This window comes from Protopterus annectens, chromosome 1.part0 (genome assembly GCF_019279795.1).
Source record: "Protopterus annectens isolate FY-2018-M chromosome 1.part0, PAN1.0, whole genome shotgun sequence".
NCBI lineage: Eukaryota > Metazoa > Chordata > Ceratodontiformes > Protopteridae > Protopterus > Protopterus annectens.
In genome coordinates this window covers 671,629,243-671,645,880 of record NC_056725.1, presented here as the reverse complement: position 1 = coordinate 671,645,880, position 16,638 = coordinate 671,629,243, and the positions used below count along the sequence as shown (strand labels likewise).

The following is a 16,638-nucleotide window of genomic DNA, read 5'->3' as shown; positions in this document are numbered from 1 at the left end:
TGATTAAGTTAGGTGTAAACCCTTTGGGCAATATTTGAAAACATCCTGTCTGCCATTCTCTTTATTGTATTATATACCACCAGAACTGGACGTAATATGTAGTAGGCTAGTTAAAATAACACACAGATAAAATGTCTTTCCTCCTTCTCCTAGAGTTATTAGCCTCTCTCCTTATTGTTAATGTAACTGACCCTCCCAAACATTTAACATGAACTGCAATTAGAGAATAGGGAACATTGAAAGCTGGGTTACTAAGGTCTTTGTAAGTCATAGCACAGCTTTTTAAGTGGGATGCTTAACTCCTGCAGTTTTCTTCTGTTATAATTCAGTTTTCTCATGTGCAGTATGCAATTTGTATAATATACCCAAATATGCAACTTGCCTCTGATTTTGATATCAAATGCATGTAAGTTAAAGTTACAGGGAGAAACATGCATTCAATTCTTTGTCACATCTCTGGTGCTTTGGGGTCCAAGCAGACAGAGCAGTGAGTGATGTCTCATACATGTGATGAACTGCAGAAAAATGCTGTCAAGAAATAAGAAACTGGACAAGAAAAGCAGCCTCAGCAATTGTAAATATTCATAGACCCACTTAATAAAACAAACATTAAAGAAGAAAAAAACACATTATTAAGGTAGAGCAACAGCCAGACAGATGCAAGAAGAGAAAAGACAGTGTGAGAGTAGATTAGAATTTGGCTATTCTAAAGCGAATTTAAGTAAAGAATATGAAATACTCCCAAGGTTATCTTGTCTTGGATCATTTTCAATATATCTGTTAGCCTTTTGCTAGAAAAGATTATGAAATTATACTTGAAAATTATCCACAAGAAGTAGTGCTGCTTTAAGAATGATAGTTGTCAAAATGTCGAACATATGCTAGCAGGACTTTTGTAATTATTTGCATATGGAGTGGGTGGACAGAATTCCTTGACATAGCAACAAAGGCATCTTATGGAAGAGAAAAAAATATAGATCTTTTAGTGAGTATGATACATTCTGTAAAATTATACTAATGAAGAAATATTATGTTTGCTGTTTTTTCCTTATTTATTAAAAATTGTATATTTTTATTTCACTGGACTAATGAACATTTTATATGCAGCTTTTTAATAATGTCTACTGAGCAACGCTGATCTCTCTGGGTGATGGGCATTGTGGAACGAAGGCTGCTATGGTTTCCTCCTCTGCAGTGCGTGTGGGTGTGTGATTGCAGTTCTGTGCTCTTTCTTTCCTGCCATTCATAACCCAAGAACTATAACACAATGTATTCCACTCGTTATTTTTACTTTTACGATTTCAGTAGAATGGTGTTAATTGGATTTATATAAAACATCTGAAGGAATACCATGTCTGCAAGCGATAGCCAAACAATTTCAGTGCAATAGAGTTAAGCTAGGTTTATACAAAACATATGATCACGTCTGCATACTAGATCTCTATTACCACTAAAACAGTCTTCCTGACTGGAGTCATGCTTTGCTATTCGGTTCACCTTCAGTTACACATAAACAGCATGAGTTGATAAAAGCTGTCTGCTATCCCAGTAAATGTGTTATTCTGGACTTTCCAGCTGTTTTGAATGCCACCATTGCTCATAATCTACAGTCTTCTGTGATTTCCCACTGAATAATTTATTTTTCAAAAACTTAGCTTGTCTGAATCAGATAGAAGAGGTCAGAATAAACTGAAACAAGGCTATAAATATGACAGACTTGAAGGGGAAAGTATAACAAACTGTGTGAAAATTCCATGGTATCATGTGAAAAACATCTGGGTAATTTTATAGTTTCCGGAAGAAACAGGGAATACCCTGGGTTTTATCTCCTGTGCTTTAGCTTGCATGTTTGAATGTGTGTGTGTGTGTGTGTGTGTGTGTGTGTGTGTGTGTGTGTGTGTGTGTGTGTGTGTGTGTGTGTGTGTGTGCGTGTGTGTGTGTGTGTCTATTTACAACTGAAAGGTGACTGCTAACATATAAGGTCTTTTTTCACTCTGAATTTAGAAATTAACCTGAAATGCAGGAAGAATAAATGTTCTTCCCCAACTTTCTGCTTTCAAAAGAAATATGTTACATATAATGTACAGTAGAGGTTAGATCGTAAAGTACAGCTTCTGCTTTCAGTATGTAAAACTGCTATTTTCCATACTACTGAATTGACTTGTTTTATAACGTCATCTTTATTGTATTGATTCTTTTATTTCTGTTGCTATCACATTTGATTTTTATAAAAATGTGCTAGAGATGTCGCTTACTTCATGTAGAAATTGATAGTGTTTTGAAGTAGCCCTTGTTTTTATTTAGGAGGGTGTTACCACCATATTTTTCATGCATATTTATTCTTCCTGTGTTTAAGTGGTGTTGTCAGCTAGTACAATGAATTTTCTTGCAGATTGTGCAGCAATGTCTACAAATAAAATAGAAATTACTTTAACGGAGTACGAGTAAATGAAGAGGAAACTTGCTTATTTTCCTGAAACTGCTGTACTGCTGGACCCTCCCCAATTTTTAGACATACTGTCAAAAGGTTGAAGTTAATTGGCATTTATGCCTCCTCCACAATACAGCATGGCATCTGTTAATCAAGCAGAAAGCAAGTAGTTTTGTTTGTAGGTGTTGGATGTCGGTGATTTTATTGTTTTGTTTTTGTTACGTTATTCTGTAAATAGCCTACACTGATTAGCCAAAACAAATGTTAGTGAGAACAGCAGCAACACGTTTAGAGCAAATAAAAAGAAACAGTCAAAACATAGTATAATTACTGAAAAAAATCATCTTTGTCAGATGGGATTTCAAAACCCAGTTCTTGACTATTTAAAATTTTCAGAAACTGGTAAATTTAAATAAGAACTTTGGCAACATACTATTATGTATATGTTATGAGGTCTGGAAAACAAGGGTCCTACATTTGTTGCATTGTACATATGTAATAAAGTCTTGAATGTGACCCAAGTACTAGAGTAGCCAGCTGAGATAGGTAGGAATAAGCAGACCCCAGTTCTGGTGATGAGAGACTACCTAACCCGTTGCAACGATGCTGCTTAGCTAAGGCTAGGAGAACCAACAGCGACAATGGGTCAATTGCACACAATAGTTGAAAACTAACAGCACGCACTAAAGGTAAGGTGATATATTTAAGTAAACACTCATCTGAAGAATGTGCCAATGAATTACGTGAGAGGGTAGCTATTTGTAGAAATGCTAGGGACTCTAAGCAGAAAACTCTGATGGTTGTCAAGTTAACAGAGTGAAAAAGGTAAAACTGATGGCTACCAAGCAATGATGAGGAAAGAACGCAGAAAACTCTACATCCATGTTTATTAATGTCACAGCTTTTCATTCACAACACAAAGCATGACAAATCATGCAGCAGCTTAATCAAATCCACTCTTCACTGCAATGGATGGCACTTTTTATCTAACTTCTGGGTCTGTTGTCTGCAGCCTCATACTCTATCCTCCCTGGGATAGTTATTTAGTGGAGGCAACACTATGGCATGACACTTCACCAAGCAAATCTTTCCACTCCACATTAGAACAGCTTGTGTTCACCTAGACATGTTACCCCTGTGCCACAGACAGGAGTGGCTGACGGATTGTTTTATCATACTGTGGCTGACTAGAACATTTTCTTCTCTTCTCTAACCCTCCCTTCATGCCTCTCAACCTGCAGTCATTGAAAACAGAAACACAGGCCCTTGAAAAATAGGAACATCCAGCAAAAAAGCTGGACATCTGATTAGTATAAAATCTGAATACCAATATCACATAACTTCCCACTGCTAGTAAGAATGTGAGATGCTATTCAGAAACATACATTCGAAAACAGTGTCAAAAAATGATGAAAAAATAAGAGCACATTATCAGAGGCAATATACAAATCTGTAAACTTGAATGAAGTCTAGGACAAAATTCTGCCATACAAGGTCATTTATTTTTGCTTCACAAATGGGGAGTTGTAGGATATGTCCTCTTTCCTTGAATTATTGTTGCCACTAGTGTATTGTTCATGTAGTGTGGTGTTCTGTGTACTAGACAGCTTCAAAATGCAAATGTGATGAGGGGGATTCAAAAAATTGCATTAACAGGTATATCACTCTATTAACAGGTACATGTGTCCAAAAATAGGGGCATCCTAAATCAGGCCTAAAAAATAGGAATGTTCCTCCAAAATAGTGACAGCTGAGAGGTCTGCCTAAGATGCAAAATATACTCATGGGATGGGCATATAATGGGACTGATTTGCAGAACTCACCTTCTTACATAGATGATGTAGCCCCCCCCCCCCCCCATTAGTAAGCTGCTGGTTCCATTATCTGTCTGGTCTCTGTTGGAGGTGCATTTATGGGTTAGACCGCCTTGGCGCAGCCATTTCCAACCCTGTGGGACAGATGAGTGGACAATGTCTCTTCATTATTTTCCTTCAGCTGTTAGCTCAGCCAGGAGGCTATTCAGAACCATATGTGGTACACCCAGGGCTCATTGCCTGTTGGCCATACAGCTGGTCATATGTGATTATACTGCATTCAATGGGAACTCAGCTGTAATCTAAATTACACATACTATATTCTTGCATTTATTTAGTTTAGTCAGATCAGAGGATGTGTATCACTGTAGGATTTCAAACTGAATGTCTGTACTGCATAGTAGTTTGTAGCAGGCATACTTCAAATTGTTATTGGGTTAAACAGATTTGATTAATTTAACGGTTCTGACTTTTATTGGCATTCATAACGGGTAAAATAATCATAAATATCTGGGCTTTATATAAAATATTTTCTCTACCTTGATCCAAAAGTTATTCTCTGTTATAGAATTTATTTTAAATTTGCAGGAGAAACAAGTACTGCATTTTCCAAACAATTACTGTGTAATATGTAAGGGTGATGTGCAGAGCTGTAGTAACTACAGAGGGATTAAATTGATCAGTCACAGCATGAAGTTGTGGGAAAGAGTAGTGGAAGCAAGGTTAAGAAGGGAGGTGATGATTAGTGATCAGCAGTATGGTTTCATGCTGGGAAAGAGCACTACAGATGTGATGTTTGCTCTGAGAGTGTTGATGGAAAAGTACAGAAAATGTCAGAAGGAGTTGCATTGTGTTTTTGTAGACTTGGAGAAAGCATATGACAGGGTGTCTAGAGAGGAGTTGTGGTATTGTATGAGGAAGTCAGGAGTGTCAGAGAAGTATGTAAGAGTGGTACAGGATATGTACGAGGGTAGTGTGACAGCGGTGAGGTCTGCAGTGGGAGTGACAGATGCATTTAAGGTGGAGGTGGGGTTACATCAAGGATCAGCTCTGAGCCCTTTCTTATTTGCAATGGTGATGGACAGATTGACAGATGAGATCAGACAAGAGTCCCCGTGGACTATGATGTTTGCAGATGACATTGCGATCTGTAGTGAGAGTAGGGAACAGATGGAGGAGACCCTGGAGAGATGGAGATATGCTCTAGAGAGAAGAGGAATGAAGGTCAGCAGGAATAAGACAGAATATATGTGTGTGAATGAGAGGGAGGATAGAGGAATGGTGAGGATGCAAGGAGTAGAGGTGGCGAAGGTGGATGAGTTTAAATACTTGGGGTCAATAGTTCAGAGTAATGGTGAGTGTGGAAGAGAGGTGAAGAAGAGAATACAGGTAGGATGGAGTGGGTGGAGAAGAGTGTCAGGAGTGATTTGTGACACACGAGTACCTGTAAGAGTGAAAGGGAGGGTCTACCAGAGGTAGTGAGACCAGTTATGTTATATGGGTTGGAGACAGTGGCATTGACAAAAAGGCAGGAGTTTGAGCTGGATGTGGAAGAATTAAAGATGTTAAGATTTGCACTGGGTGTGACGAGAGTGGACAGGATTAGGAATAAGTATATTAGAAGTTAAGCCTAGGTTGGAAGGTTTGGAGACAAAGCCAGAGAGGCACGATTACATTGGTTTGGTCATGTGCTGAGGAGGGATGCTGAATATATTGGGAAAAAGATGCTAAGGATGAAGCTACCAGGTAACAGGAAAAGAGGAAGGCCTAAGGTAAGGTTTATGGATGTGGTGAGAGAGGACATGCAGGTGGTTGGTGTGACAGAGCAAGATGCAGAGGACAGGAAGAAATGGAAACAGGTGATCTGCTGTGGCGACCCCTAACGGGAACAGCCGAAAGGAGATGATGATGATGTAAATGATGTGAAATATGTAAACTAGTTATGTGTGTTAGAAATTAAAAGTGTGAACAATAATTCATACATTATACTCAAAACATTGAAAATTAAAACACTTTAAAGCATCTTTGCATAGGAGCTTCACTCTTGCACCACCCAGTGTGTGTGTGTGTGGGGGGGGGGGTATGTGTCCTCTAAACTCCCACTACTTATATGTATTAACAGGTTTATATAATTTCACTGAGTTTTTGGAAAGTCAAAATTTATAAGGTCGAGACCATATGACTCAGTTTCTGAAAACTCAAAATAAAAAAAAACACAAATCTATATTTTTGCAGGGTGGTGAAGCCCCACACCCCACTTCAAATTATATATACCAATTCCAAGATTGCATTACAGTGGGGAAAAGTGTAAATTCCCCTTTGACACTGTTCTGTGTAGATCTCCGTACAGTGGGGATCGGGGAATTAACCCTTTTCCCCATTGTAGTGTGATCTCGGAGTTGCTATATATAATTGGCATATATATATATGTATATATATATATATATATATATAATTTGCAGTGGGTGTGGAGGTCACAGCCTCCCATATCGGAGATGCAGGGGGGATTGCTTTCCTGCAAAAATGTAGATTTTTTTTTTATTTTGAATTTTCAGGCACTCGATCATATAGTCTCGACCATATGAATTTAGAGTTTCCAAGAACTCGATGAAGTAATATAAACTGGTATTAGCACCAGAGTTATTGCACTCTAGATGAAGGAATATTCTCCATGAAACCCCAACAAACCCCAATCTTAAAATTATTCTGTATACATACATATTTACCCATTAGTATTTGCAGAAATGTGGCCAAGATTTTTGGAATTGTACTCCAGCTTCCAAAATTTAACAACCCTTTTTCCTCATCAAGCCCCCCTAAAAATAAACTATTTAAATATTGACCACGATTAGCATGCCATTTTATTTTAAAAGAATTCTGACATGTCATTGCATAAAATAAATAATTTTTAAATGATGTAGACTGTGGTGTAGATGGGGCATGAGTGCCTACATTCTTTTAAGTGTCAAACATTCAGTTTGAACGTCTCTTTTGCACCCAGTGTAATACTACCTTATAAGTGTTAAAGAGACTTGTTCTATTTTATACTCAATGCATATTTTACATTTTTACTCAGATGTATGAGAGTTTTCTTTCTTTATGAGCTAACAGTACAGGCTATTTGCCTTTATAAGGATTTTGCAATTGTATTTCCCCAAATGAGATACTATTAGGAGTTATTATTCTGAACAGGTCCAATTGAGGCCTTCCTAGTGTTACTGAGGTATTTTGCACCCCTTCCTCATACTGAGGTAGGAACAGTGTTTTAAATGTAAAGGTTGACTCTTGGATAATAGTTACCATCCAATCCACTATGAGTGTGGCAGGACTGAGGTTGTGAAGACAACTTATGTGCTCATGCTCAGGCTGTTAACTGATTAGATTGCAGCGGTAGAATTAAAAATGTGTGACTTGTATCTGTGACATTGACCTGTGTGTTAAACAAAAGTATTAGATGGATGGTAAAAAATCACTACTCCTCTGTAAGAATTCAGATTCAGATGCAAGCAGATTTACCTTAGTCTGAGAATTTTTGGGATGAGAAAACAGTAACAGCTAAGACTACAAGTGTGTCACTATAAGGTATAAAAGTCATGCATTGTTTTTAAAGAACTATAATTTCAACAGCTTTCAAGGTTCTTGCTTGACATAATTTTCTTGAAAGAATAAGTGTGAAAAGTGCAAACAGGCAGAGAATGCAACTTCTAGTTTCAGGAAACAAAACAAACTAGACCCCAAATGCTGCTGTAGAGACATCCCTGACCCAATTGTTAAGGGTAAGCCAAAATCCATGTTAAAGAGTCATCTGAGGAGACAGCAATCCAAGACCATGACTCCAAGTCAGGGAGTGAAAAGATGCAAACACTCAATATTAAATGGTTAGCAGCTAGAGTTGTATTCATTTTATAGAAGGTGAAGGATTAGTAATCCTAGAAGAGATCAGAACTCACTGCAGAGGAATTCAGTGAGCACACACTCATAGATAAGTAGAAAATAGACAGATGTTAAGAAAGGAGATGGAGTTTTAGAAAGCGCAGCAGAGATGAAATAAAATAATGACAGCTCAGAGACAAGCAAAGTAAGAAAGAACAAAACCACTATTGGTTCAACTGGAGACACTAACATTGTCTAGAACAACACTAGAGCGTGACACCTGCAAAAGCAATAGAAATAATGAATCTCAAGATATAATGAGGAATATAATGAATTATAATATGTAGCAGTTTTCATAGTTTAACATAATGTCAGTATTTTCATTCAGTTTTACATCTTCCAAATATCCTGTCTGCACATTAAAGATGTTTGTGATTATACAAAGTTATGGGGGTGCATTGTTAGAAAGCTAAGGGGTGATAATCAGCCTTACCAGTCCAAATTCTACAATCAGGAGAGACCATAATATGTAATACATGCAATGGCTAACCTTAAGACAACACTTCTTAAAATGATAATGTTGGGAATTTGAATGTTGGCACTGCTATGAAGTATGAACATGTTATCCTATTAAGAGTAGTTCATCTGGCATTTTTTTAAGACTAAGCCTTCAAAACAGTAGTAAAAGGCTCTGCTAGAAACAGGCTTGCTGAAATATGCAGTGGAAAGAGAATTAAAAAACAAAGGTTAGAAACACATATTCATATCATCACTGCTTGCTAAGAAACTTGAAAGGTAACATAAAAAAGGTTTAATATGGCAAAGACATGGATCAACATACTGTATGCAATGTTTCAAAAAATGAAATCACCATGTGGTGCTCATGAAGGGCAGTGCTGCATGTGTTGTTGTTCCAAACTTACCAAGGGAGCATGAAGGAGAAACTGTGGTTATTTATATGACACATACTGTTTGTCAAGTCCTTTTCCAATGACGCATAGAGTATTGTAGCAGGAGGACCATCAGATAAAGTATGGTGAATTAACGGAACGTCAGAGATGACTTGGTCATATTAACTCCCATTTTACACTTTAAGAAGAGGAAGGCGATTTTTGGTTTTCTTTTTACAATTTTCACTTTTCTTTCATTTAGTATGATCACAGAGCAGATAGATGCAGAGATCAGCAGTAATCCATTATTTTAGTGTAGGAGGACTTGTCCCTGCAAAAGTGAAGACTTGTGTGTGCGTTTTCCCCTTTGTGTGTCACTTGTTTAGAGATGCAATTTTTTTCAGTTTAGAGCTTGTGTTGACAATTATGTGTTTGCTGACATTGTGGGAAATGATCGTGAATAGTAAATCTCTCATTTACTTTTAGCAAAACATAGGCTAAAATTTTAAGAGGTACTGAAGCATCACTTATGCTGATGAGGGAATAATTTCAGAATAAAGATGATACTAAAGATGTTTCTGTCATGAATGCTGATGCTTACGTTTTGTTTGTTTGTCTGCTCCAGGTTATTGAAATGGTCTGTATTTGACCATTTGTCAGCAACAATCCCGACTACAAGGCCAAAGGTAAATGTAATGCTTATGTACAATTTATTGGACCCAATTTACTGCCATGCTTTTGTTATGATGGAGAAATCCAGAGAATGAGAATACCCCCAAATAAATACAGAAATGGGGAGTTCATGAAAAAACTATAGAGGCACTTGCCAGAAGAAAATATTAAAACCCAAATACTGAAGCTGTAAGGCAGAAACCAAAAACCCCTGATATAGTCTGATGCTAAAATCATCATAAAATTATTTGCACATTTATCGATGTATTATTTACAGATGCTCTGCAGGTAATTAGTACGTTGTCATAATTAGTAACATAAATGCTTCCATTTATTGAATAAACAGTAAATAGGTCAATACCCATCGCAAACTAAATGTGCAATGTTTTAATCAAATAAACATATATTTTGATTCCTTTTTAATAGAACAAAATGATATAATTTGAACTTGATTTTTTTCATCCACAATTAAAAAAAAGCTATTGAATACGTAGTATATTGAAAAGTCATGAGCATGTTTGATGTTCTTGGAAGAAATACAAAAGGAAGTAACTTCTTTAAGAAAGATAGTGAAAAGAAGAGGCTATAACGAGGAGCTTTGGAAAGCACTCAGTGAGAAGAGTAAGCAAGGAGTTTTCCCATTTTGTAAAGTAATTTTACCCTCTAAGTGAGTAGAGAACTAATTCATTATCGGAGAGGGAAAACAAAGATGCTGTGGAATGCTGAACCAACCTATATGTTAGACTTGAAAGAGAGCTCCAGTTCAGTGCTGTAAGTGGAAGTGTTTTGTATCGGGTGTCCCTATTAGGGTACCAGACTGGAAACTGGAATACTTTAATGAAAGAGAAATTGAAATGCATCAGCTCTTCAAGAGAAAAAAATAAACGATAAAGGCAAGGGGTGTGGTTATTGTGTCTTTGCAGAATTAAGACAACAAATAATGCTCTACCAGGGTTGGCTAGAACTGTTACAGCATGACATTTACTGTTAGTAAAAATAATCCTTGATAGGAAGCAGTGAAATATATGAATTTTTCTCCCTCTCTCTCTCTCTCTCTATATATATATATATATATATATTTTTTTTTTCTCTCTCTCTCTCTGTATATATATATATATATATATATATATATATATATATATATATATATATATATATATATATACATAGGTAGGTAGGCTAACTGCCTGAAGGCATTTATAAGCCTAGCCAGAATATGTTGGCTTTCACCGCCCCCTTAGATTAGTTCCCTGTGCCTCTGTCCAGCAGAGCCACTGAAGTGATCCCCGCAGTAAACTTTCTGTTTCCCATCCACTCGTCAAGGTTTCTCTTGAAGAGTGTTAGCGAGGAGCTCTGCCTAATGTAGATTGGAATCTTGTTCCAAAGCATGGGAAGTCTCTGGGACAGGAATCTATCCCTCCAGCACATCCTATTTATTGCTGTGGTGAGGTTCAGATCCTTAGAGTGTGTGGCTCAAGGGGATAAGGTTTTCTTTATGTGGAGTATGTCCATCAGTTCTGGGTTGGACATGGCCTTGTATGTCAGGCAGAGATCATCTCTGAGTAGGTGGTATGCAACTGAGTACAGCTGGAGTTTCTTCAGTCGAGCTGCATAGGGCATCTGTTTGAGGCCAGTGATCCTCTTGGTGAGGTACTTCTGTGGTCTTTCCAGCTATTGCAGGTGTCTTGTAAGGTGCATCCCAAATGGGGCATTGTACTCCATGATGGGTCTGATGAGTATTGAGTAGAGGGGCACAATGACCTCTTTTGATCTAGATGCAAACCCTTTTGTGATTAGGTGGGCCACGAGTGATTATCAAAGGAGAGATTACTATCTACTTGGGTCCCCAAATCTCTTATTACAATTTCCATATTTAGGGGGCTACCACCTATGTGGTAGTTTGTGGGTACCTTGTTTTTTCCAAAGGGGATGACTATGCACTTTTTGGCATTTAGCTTGAGGCCATGATTTTGACACCAGGTATCTGTCTCAGTGAGACCATTTTGGAGGATGTCTGTGTCAGCCAGAGAGTAAATTTTAGCCCACAGTTTGCAGTCGTCTGCGAACTTGGTCAGCCATAGTCCTCCTGTCCTTGCTTGTACCTCTGAGAAGTATATTCCAAACAGGAGGGGTCCTAGGACTGAGCCCTGGGGAACGCCACTTGTAACCGGTTTAGAGTCAGACCTAGCTCCCACAACTCTCACCATGTGGGTTCTGTCCATGAGCCAATTGCCAACCCATCTTGTGACATAGGTTTATGTTCAGGCTGGTGAGCTTGTCTATAATACCAGAATGGGGAATGGTGTCAAAGGCCTTGGCAAGGTCTAGGTAGGCTGTGTGCACCACCTTTCCCTCGTCTATAGCCTTGGTAACTGTTCTGAAGAAGTCCGTGGAGACGGACGAAACCTAGGTCGACGCAAGTTGTGTATTGTTTGTTCATCAATAAACTACAATTTGGAGCGTATTATTGACCTTGGATTTATTCGTATTTTTTACGATACATCGGATTTACTGTGGATTATACAGTCTTCAGCTACCCTAACAATGACTGTGTGCCTTTCCCTTCTTTTTGGTGTATTAACAGTCTGAAAAAAGTCCAGCAGGTTTAGGAGGCATGATCTGTCTGTAACAAAGCCGAACTGGGTAGGGTTCAGTGTTTGGAGGTTTCCAATGTCTCTTTTAATGAGTTCCATGATGATGTGCTCCATAGCCTTGCAGACCATGCTAGTCAGGCTTATAAAGCGATATTTCCCTGGGTCTGTTGTGGCTCCACCTTTGTGGAGCAGAATAACCATTGCTAAGACTCAAGGGACATTCGGATTTGAACCGGAGACCTCTTGATCTGCAGTCAAATGCTTTACCACTGAGCTATACCCCTATCTTGTATCACACATGGTCGTGACTACATGATTGACTTTCAGAAAAGTTGAAGCAGTTGTATGGAGATTGTGGTACAGTGGGGATCAGGTAATTTATATTTTCCCCACTGTAGTGTGATCTTGGAGTTGGTATATATAATTAGTAGTTGTGTAGGGGGTTTAACCCCCCCCCCACATAAAAATGCAAGGTTTTCTTTTTTTTTTTGCTTTGTTTTGAAAATTACCCTATGCAGTTCAATGTGCCATAATTTTGACTTAACAACATAGATCTCTCTCTCTATATATATATATATATATATATATATATATATATATATATATATATATATATATACTACACTATGTACTTTATTATAATGAATGAGGTGAGCAGGAAGTTTCTGATCTTGCTGAGTCAGTAATGCTCTTATTTATGAATAAAGCCAAGGGTAGGCTTTGTCTTTCCTTCACTTGGCAAAGGCTAAGCTTAGTACTAAGACTTGAAAGATATGACTGAACTGTTCAACCATGAAGTCCAAGTCAAGAATGTATAATTCTGAGCTGCTGAACTTTTAAAGGATGGAGACAAAGCCAGCAAGATTAAAATATTTTTGTGTGTTTGGAAGAGTGTGATGGTGGGCTTTGCAAGCTCTGTATTATGACCAATGATCTTTGAAAAAATTGGGCATTGTTCTTGTTAAAGAGGCATTGCTTAGAGCAGAGAAAAAGATGTAGTATACTATGCAGATTTTATCTGCAGTGATGGCATTACTAATGACTGTTGTAATATGGGAGGATGGTGTTCTCAACTCATTTTTGGAGGAGTCAGGAATTTATACATGCAGACTATGAGAAGATTTTTCTCAGACTTACCTTTAGAAGATTTGATGGTGGATTAATGTTAAAAAGTTGAAATAAATCAATGTAGCAAGAAGGAGCCTCTAGTCACAGTAAGGAATAGCGCACCCCTTGTGCTTTCCGTCATATCTGTATAAATGATATCTGTATAAATGATATCTGTATAAATGATATCTGTATAAATGATATCTGCAGGAATGTCTTGAATTCATCTTGATCCTTATCCCACCATTTAGCATCCCAGAAATATGCATTCAAACCCAAGTTTGTACCAAGTGATGTTACCACTGCTCATCAGGCTGCCCAGTACATGAAGCAATGTTCTATCATGAATACTTGTAAAAGAAAACCAGGCAAAGAAAATGCTCCACACTCTTGAGAAGTACCATTTGTCTACCCATAACCACCTGATTGTTCTTTGATCTTCTTAACCACATTAGTACTCCTATTGTCATGATCCTCATGTCCTCACGTCCTTCCATCGCAACAACCCCAACATTTCACTCACCTGAAAAGGCCCACATATATGCAGATTGATAAAATTGCCTATACATAATTAAAATAAATTCTAGCTAAATGATACAGATCTTCCAGAAATACGGATAGCATGTGTTTGCCTAATGGGTGCCTTCTATCTGCCTCCCTGGCTCATACCCTCTACCAACCTTTTAACATCCTTAATAAAATTCTTTGTGTCATCATTAACCTGTGACAATATGGCTGTCGCACCCAACGCTGCCAAATGAACATTCCTAGTCCTTTTAACCAAATGTCTGGTAACCACAGCCTTTCCTTCTTTGACAAACACAAAACAAAGCCCCTGAAGGCTCACACAACAACACCATAAGTGTACCTGATTGACTCAGACTGGGACTGTTGTACTAACCAACTTGCCACACCTGTACAACTACCTGTACTACTTCAGTCACTCATGTTCTACTTACCTGAGCTCCAATCACTAACTTCCAAAACCTGGGAAAATGAAAGCAAGATAAATTGCCAGAACAGCCTGGAATGTGCTTGACTGAAAAGGAAATGTTAATTTTCAAACAATGCAACACAGTTTTCCTTAATAACTCTTGCACAAGACTGGATTTCACTGTCTTCTTTGTCAAGACCTGAACCCTAGCCAAATTATGGGAGTGGAAGACCACCTTTTTGGTTTGAAAATTTGCCTGCCATTCAAACGCTGATGCCCAAATAGATTGTTTGGGTCCTTCTTTCCATCACTTGACTATAGTTCAGGTCAGTGTTCAGCAAACCATGTACCCTTGAAGTAAGCAACTATGCCTAGTTCAGCAGCTGCATCAGTAAAATGATCCAGTTCAGCCAAAGTCATCCATTCCCAGTGCCAAAAAGATACAGCATGCAATTGTTGAAGAAACGCCAACCAAATGGATATGTCTTCTTTAACATGTGTATCTCCTCCCAGCCAAAGGTGCCTCTCCTTTACCACATCTAGTAAATTAGCCAAAGATCTGGTAAACGTTCTACCTAACCTGCACACCATACAAAATTCTGTAATCCTAACACCTCCGTTATCTTCTTGACTATGACTGTATCCTTGCTAACCAAATCCTCCACCTTAGCTTTCAGTTTATCCACTTTCTTTGGGGATAGTCTAAACCATTGTGATATTCTGCTTCCACATCCAAACCCACAAATGTAAGTACTTCAGATGGGCCCTCCTGTTTGGACCTTGTCAGTAGTACCCCAAGCTCAGTACATAGGTGTGGAAACAACTGCCTACCCATTTCACCTTCACCTTTGCCTTCACCTTCACCTACCAACAGAAAATCATCTAAGTAATGAACTGCCTACTACCCTTCCTAACACCTTACTCATGGGGGAATTTAATTACCCCTCTATAGACTGGGAATCCTCCACATCCTCAAATCTACAGGCACAGCGATTCCTGGACTTTGTAAATACAACCAACCTTGACCAAACAGTGAAAACGTCCACTACAGGCTCCGATATACTGGACCTCATACTCACAAACATGGGAGAATGGTGCACCTCGCCATCTCTTATCCTCCCTGGTAAGACCCAGTCATAAGGCTGTCTCCTTTGAAATGAAAATAAAGCATGTAATCCCATTAAACAAGTAACAGCTAAGAAGTATTCCAAGGCAAACTGAGTGATGATTTTTCAAAATGCAATGCCCCTTCAAACTCCAAGAACACAGCAGCCTTTGCTGAATTGCTTTCAGAAACTCTGTACAACCATGTCAATGGCTGCAGAGAGGCTGCTGTACCTATAAGAAGTAAGCCCAGGACTAGCTCCAGAAACAAACTGGCCTGGTGATATCCTAAATTAAACAGGATATACAGCAAAAGAAAAAAAAAATGGCAAAAATCAGGGTGAGTAATTCCTATAAGGATACAAACTCTGTCATCCATCTAAATAGGCAGCTAAGAGGAGTAATTAAGTCATGCAAAGCCAACTTTGAGTTTAAGATAGCCTCCCATTTAAAAAAATAACCATAAGACCTTCTTCAGCTATGTCAGAAACATAAAAGGTGGCACACAGCAATGGGCTAAACGTGTGGTCAATGGTGCCATATTCACTGAGCCTGGTGATATAAGAAATCTGTTAGTAGACAAATTCACTTCCAACTTTGCCCCCCTCTCATGCCCAACAAAAAAAATACCCTAAAATCTAACCCGTCCATCTATAACTAGGAACATGTACTGGTTGAACTCACTAAACTCAGGAGCATGGCCTCCATGTGCTCCAGTAACATCCCAGGATGCCTCCTGGACAGTATAAAATGTGACTTATCAGGACCCCTGGAGTCAATATTTAACTATGGCCATAAAACAGGCTTTGTGCCACATGAATGAAGGACTATGATGGTAATACCCCTTCATAAGGCAGGACCTTCAACAGATCTTGTAAACTAAAGACCCATTCATTTGAGTAGTCTTATTTGCAAAGCCATGGAAAGAATTTTCAGGGAAATTATCAACAAGGACACAGGAGGCCTGGCTTTTTCAAAGGAATGTCATGATTACTGTGGACTTCTTTGAATAGGTCACTAAGGCAATGGATGAGAGAAAAATAGTGCATACTGCCTACCTAGATTGGGCTAAGGCATTTGAGAAAATACCCCACTTGGGCATTGTCAATAAACTTACAGAACTAGGTACATATATGCATATATCTATATCTATATCTATCTATCTATATACACACACACACACACACACACACACACACACACACACACATATATGTGT

At 38.4% G+C, this 16,638-nt stretch overlaps 1 protein-coding gene and 1 non-coding gene across 2 annotated transcripts in view; one reads left to right on the top strand and one right to left on the bottom strand.

Moving 5' to 3' along the window:
* The window catches only part of PLEKHG2 (pleckstrin homology and RhoGEF domain containing G2), a 1,701,404-nt gene that overhangs the window by 225,079 nt on the left and 1,459,687 nt on the right, over positions 1–16,638 (top strand). The gene's annotated exons all lie outside the window — the stretch shown is intronic.
* On the bottom strand, positions 12,487–12,558 carry TRNAC-GCA. The gene has a single exon. It is a non-coding gene; the product is annotated as a tRNA-Cys (tRNA).